The sequence below is a fragment of the Oncorhynchus clarkii genome, chromosome 7, assembly GCF_045791955.1.
Source record: "Oncorhynchus clarkii lewisi isolate Uvic-CL-2024 chromosome 7, UVic_Ocla_1.0, whole genome shotgun sequence".
Lineage (NCBI taxonomy): Eukaryota > Metazoa > Chordata > Actinopteri > Salmoniformes > Salmonidae > Oncorhynchus > Oncorhynchus clarkii.
The window spans coordinates 15074279-15080121 of record NC_092153.1 but is presented as its reverse complement, the minus strand read 5'-3'; positions in this window follow the sequence as shown (position 1 = coordinate 15080121).

Below are 5843 nucleotides of genomic sequence, written 5' to 3'. Positions count from 1 at the left end.
CATCGACCTCTGGGTTATGGGCCCAGCACGCTTCCGCTGCGCCTCTCTGCTCTCAGCCACTTCAGAAAAGACTAGAACTCACAATCCATGGCTTAGGAGTCCAGTATCTTAGGCCACTGGGATACTGTGTAAACAGTATGACCAATACGAAATGTTGGAAGAGGTAAAAAAAAATATATAATGGCACTGAGACATGCCCATGAAACGACACATATTTAAAAAATGTTGTTCGGACTTAAAATGAACTGTTTAGCAGAGGATGGTTTCGATCCATCGACCTCTGGGTTATGGGCCCAGCACGCTTCCGCTGCGCCACTCTGCTCTCAGCCACTTCAGAAAAGACTAGAACTCACAATCCATGGCTTAGGAGTCCAGTATCTTAGGCCACTGGGATACTGTGTAAACAGTATGACCTATACGAACTGTTGGAAGAGGTAAAAAAAATATATATAATGGCACTGAGACATGCCCATGAAACGACACATTTTTTAAAAAATGTTGTTCGCACTTAAAATAAACTGTTTAGCAGAGGATGGTTTCGATCCATCGTCCTCTGGGTAATGGGCCCAGCACACTCCCGCTGCAACACTCTGCTTCCATCCACCCCAGATGGGACTTGAACCCACAATCCCTGGCTTAGGAGGCCAGTGTCTTAGGCCACTGGGATACTGTGTAAACAGTATGACCTATACGAACTGTTGGAAGAGGTAAACAAAAAATTATAATGGCACTGAGACATGCTCATGAAACGACACATTTAAAAAAAATGTTGTTCGCACTTAAAATAAACTGTTTAGCAGAGGATGGTTTCGATCCATCGACCTCTGGGTTATGGGCCCAGCACGCTTCCGCTGTGCCACTCTGCTCTCAGCCACTTCAGAAAAGACTAGAACTCACAATCCATGGCTTAGGAGTCCAGTATCTTAGGCCACTGGGATACTGTGTAAACAGTATGACCTATACGAACTGTTGGAAGAGGTAAAAAAAATATATATAATGGCACATGAAACGACACATTTTTAAAAAATGTTGTTCGCACTTAAAATAAACTGTTTAGCAGATGATGGTTTCGATCCATCGACCTCTGGGCCCAGCACGCTTCCGCTGCGCCACTCTGCTTCCATCCACCCCAGATGGGACTTGAACCCACAATCCCTGGTTTAGGAGGCCAGTGCCTTATCCATTAGGCCACTGTGGCACTGTCTACCTTGGGCAAATAGTACGAACTGATAGAAGCAGTAAAAACAATGTGTACTGGATAGCATTGAGACACGCAAATGAAATTTAGCTTTCTAATTTCTGTTTGCGTTTCATTTTTGAAAATAATCTGTTTAGCAGAGGATGGTTTCGATCCATCGACCTCTGGGTTATGGGCCCAGCACGCTTCCGCTGCGCCACTCTGCTCTCAGCCACTTCAGAAAAGACTGGAACTCAAAATCTTTGGCTTAGGAGTCCAGTATCTTAGGCCACTGGGATACTGTGTAAACAGTATGACCTATAAGAACTGTTGGAAGAGGTAAAAAAATATATATAATGGCACTGAGACATGCCCATGAAACGACACATTTTTTAAAAATATTGTTCGCACTTAAAATAAACTGTTTAGCAGAGAATGGTTTCAATCCATCGACCTCTGGGTTATGGGCCCAGCAGGCTTCCGCTGCGCCACTCTGCTTCCATCCACCCCTTGAACCCACAATCCCTGGCTTAGGAGGCCAGAGCCTTATCCATTAGGCCACTGGGGCACTGTCTACCTTTTGCAAATAGTACGAACTGATAGAAGCAGTAAAAACAATGTGTACTGGATAGCACTGAGACACGCAAATGAAATTTAGCTTTCTAATTTCTGTTTGCGTTTCATTTTTGAAAATAATCTGTTTAGCAGAGGATGGTTTCGATCCATCGACCTCTGGGTTATGGGCCCAGCACGCTTCCGCTGCGCCACTCTGCTTCCATCCACCCCAGATGGAACTTGAACCCACAATCCCTGGCTTAGGAGGTCAGTGCCTTATCCATTAGGGGTACTGTCTACCTTTTGCAAATAGTACGAACTGATAGAAGCAGTAAAAACAATGTGTACTGGATAGCACTGAGACACGCAAATGAAATTTAGCTTTCTAATTTCTGTTTGCGTTTCATTTTTGAAAATAATCTGTTTAGCAGAGGATGGTTTCGATCTATCGACCTCTGGGTTATGGGCCCAGCACGCTTCCGCAGCGCCACTCTGCTCTCAGCCACTTCAGAAAAGACTAGAACTCACAATCCATGGCTTAGGAGTCCAGTATCTTAGGCCACTGGGATACTGTGTAAACAGTATGACCTAATCGAGCTGTTGGAAGAGGTAAAAAAAAATTATAATGGCACTGAGAAATTATGCCCATGAAACGACACATTTTTTAAAAATGTTGTTCGCACTTAAAATAAACTGTTTAGCAGAGGATGGTTTCAATCCATCGACCTCTGGGTTATGGGCCCAGCACGCTTCCGCTGCGCCACTCTGCTTCCATCCACCCCAGATGGAACTTGAACCCACAATCCCTGGCTTAGGAGGTCAGTGCCTTATCCATTAGGGGTACTGTCTACCTTTTGCAAATAGTACGAACTGATAGAAGCAGTAAAAACAATGTGTACTGGATAGCACTGAGACACGCAAATGAAATTTAGCTTTCTAATTTCTGTTTGCGTTTCATTTTTGAAAAAATCTGTTTAGCAGAGGATGGTTTCGATCTATCGACCTCTGGGTTATGGGCCCAGCACGCTTCCGCAGCGCCACTCTGCTCTCAGCTACTTCAGAAAAGACTAGAACTCAAAATCCTTTGCTTAGGAGTCCAGTGTCTTAGGCCACTGGGATACTGTGTAAACAGTATGACCTATACGAACTGTTGGAAGAGGTAAAAAAATATATATAATGGCACTGAGACATGCCCATGAAACGACACATTTTTTAAAAATGTTGTTCGCACTTAAAATAAACTGTTTATCAGAGGATGGTTTCGATCCATGGACCTCCGGGTTATGGGCCCAGCACGCTTCCGCTGCGCCACTCTGCTCTCAGCCACTTCAGAAAAGACTAGAACTCACAATCCATGGCTTAGGAGTCCAGTATCTTAGGCCACTGGGATACTGTGTAAACAGTATGACCTATACGAACTGTTGGAAGAGGTAAAAAAAAATATATAATGGCACTGAGACATGCCCATGAAACGACACATTTTTAAAAAATGTTGTTCGCACTTAAAATAAACTGTTTAGCAGAGGATGGTTTCGATCCATCGACCTCTGGGTTATGGGCCCAGCACGCTTCCGCAGCGCCACTCTGCTCTCAGACACTTCAGAAAAGACTAGAACTCAAAATCCTTTGCTTAGGAGTCTAGTGTCTTAGGCCACTGGGATACTGTGTAAACAGTATGACCTATACGAACTGTTGGAAGAGGTAAAAAAATATATATAATGGCACTGAGACATGCCCATGAAACGACACATTTTTAAAAAATGTTGTTCGCACTTAAAATAAACTGTTTGGCAGAGGATGGTTTCGATCCATCGACCTCTGGGTTATGGGCCCAGCACGCTTCCGCTGCGCCACTCTGCTCTCATCCCCTTAAGAGAAGACTAGAACTCACAATCCATTGCTTAGGAGTCCAGTGTCTTAGGCCACTGGGATACTGTGTAAACAGTATGACCTATACGAACTGTTGGAAGAGGTAAAAAAATATATATAATGGCACTGAGACATGCCAATGAAACGACACATTTTTTAAAAATGTTGTTCGCACTTAAAATAAATTGTTTAGCAGAGGATGGTTTCGATCCATCGACCTCTGGGTAATGGGCCCAGCACGCTTCCGCTGCGCCACTTTGCTCTCAGCCACTTCAGAAAAGACTAGAACTCACAATCCATGGCTTAGGAGTCCAGTATCTTAGGCCACTGGGATACTGTGTAAACAGTATGACCTATACGAACTGTTGGAAGAGGTAAAAAAAAATATATAATGGCATTGAGACATGCCCATGAAACGAAACATTTTTTTTAAATGTTGTTCGCACTTAAAATAAACTGTTTAGCAGAGGATGGTTTCGATCCATCGACCTCTGGGTTATGGGCACAGCACGCTTGCGCTGCGCCACTCTGCTCTCAGCCACTTCAGGAAAGACTAGAACTCACAATCCATGGCTTAGGAGTCCAGTATCTTAGGCCACTGGGATACTGTGTAAACAGTATGACCTATACGAACTGTTGGAAGAGGTAAAAAAATATATATAATGGCACTGAGACATGCCCATGAAACGACACATTTTTTAAAAATGTTGTTCGCACTTAAAATAAACTGTTTAGCAGAGGATGGTTTCAATCCATCGACCTCTGGGTTATGGGCCCAGCACGCTACCGCTGCGCCACTCTGCTTCCATCCACCCCAGATGGAACTTGAACCCACAATCCCTGGCTTAGGAGGTCAGTGCCTTATCCATTAGGTGTACTGTCTACCTTTTGCAAATAGTACGAACTGATAGAAGCAGTAAAAACAATGTGTACTGGATAGCACTGAGACACGCAAATGAAATTTAGCTTTCTAATTTCTGTTTGCGTTTCATTTTTGAAAATAATCTGTTTAGCAGAGGATGGTTTCGATCCATTGACCTCTGGGTTATGGGCCCAGCACGCTTCCGCTGCGCCACTCTGCTCTCAGCCACTTCAGAAAAGACTAGAACTCAAAATCTTTGGCTTAGGAGTCCAGTATCTTAGGCCACTGGGATACTGTGTAAACAGTATGACCTATACGAACTGTTGGAAGAGGTAAAAAAATATATATAATGGCACTGAGACATGCCCATGAAACGACAAATTTAAAAAAAATGTTGTTCGCACTTAAAATAAACTGTTTAGCAGAGGATGGTTTCAATCCATCGACCTCTGGGTTATGGGCCCAGCACGCTTCCGCTGCGCCACTCTGCTCTCAGCCACTTCAGAAAAGACTAGAACTCACAATCCGTGGCTTAGGAGTCCAGTGTCTTAGGCCACTGGGATACTGTGTAAACAGTATGACCTATACGAACTGTTGGAAGAGGTAAACAAAAAATTATAATGGCACTGAGACATGCCCAGGAAACGACACATTTAAAAAAAATGTTGTTGGCACTTAAAATAAACTTTTTAGCAGAGGATGGTTTCTATCCATCGACCTCTGGGTTATGGGCCCAGCACGCTTCCGCTGCGCCACTCTGCTCTCAGCCACTTCAGAAAAGACTAGAACTCACAATCCATGGCTTAGGAGTCCAGTATCTTAGGCCACTGGGATACTGTGTAAACAGTATGACCTATACGAACTGTTGGAAGAGGTAAAAAAAAATTATAATGGCACTGAGACATGCCCATGAAACGACACATTTTTAAAAAATGTTGTTCGCACTTAAAATGAACTGTTTAGCAGAGGATGGTTTCGATCCATCGACCTCTGGGTTATGGGCCCAGCACGCTTCCGCTGCGCCACTCTGCTTTCATCCACCCCAGATGGGACTTGAACCCACAATCCCTGGCTTAGGAGTCCAGTGCCTTATCCATTAGGCCACTGTGGCACTTTCTACCTTTTGCAAATAGTACGAACTGATAGAAGCAGTAAAAACAATGTGTACTGGATAGCACTGAGACACGCAAATGAAATTTAGCTTTCTAATTTCTGTTTGCGTTTAATTTTTGAAAATAATCTGTTTAGCAGAGGATGGTTTCGATCCATTGACCTCTGGGTTATGGGCCCAGCACGCTTCCGCTGCGCCACTCTGCTCTCAGCCACTTCAGAAAAGACTAGAACTCAAAATCTTTGGCTTAGGAGTCCAGTATCTTAGGC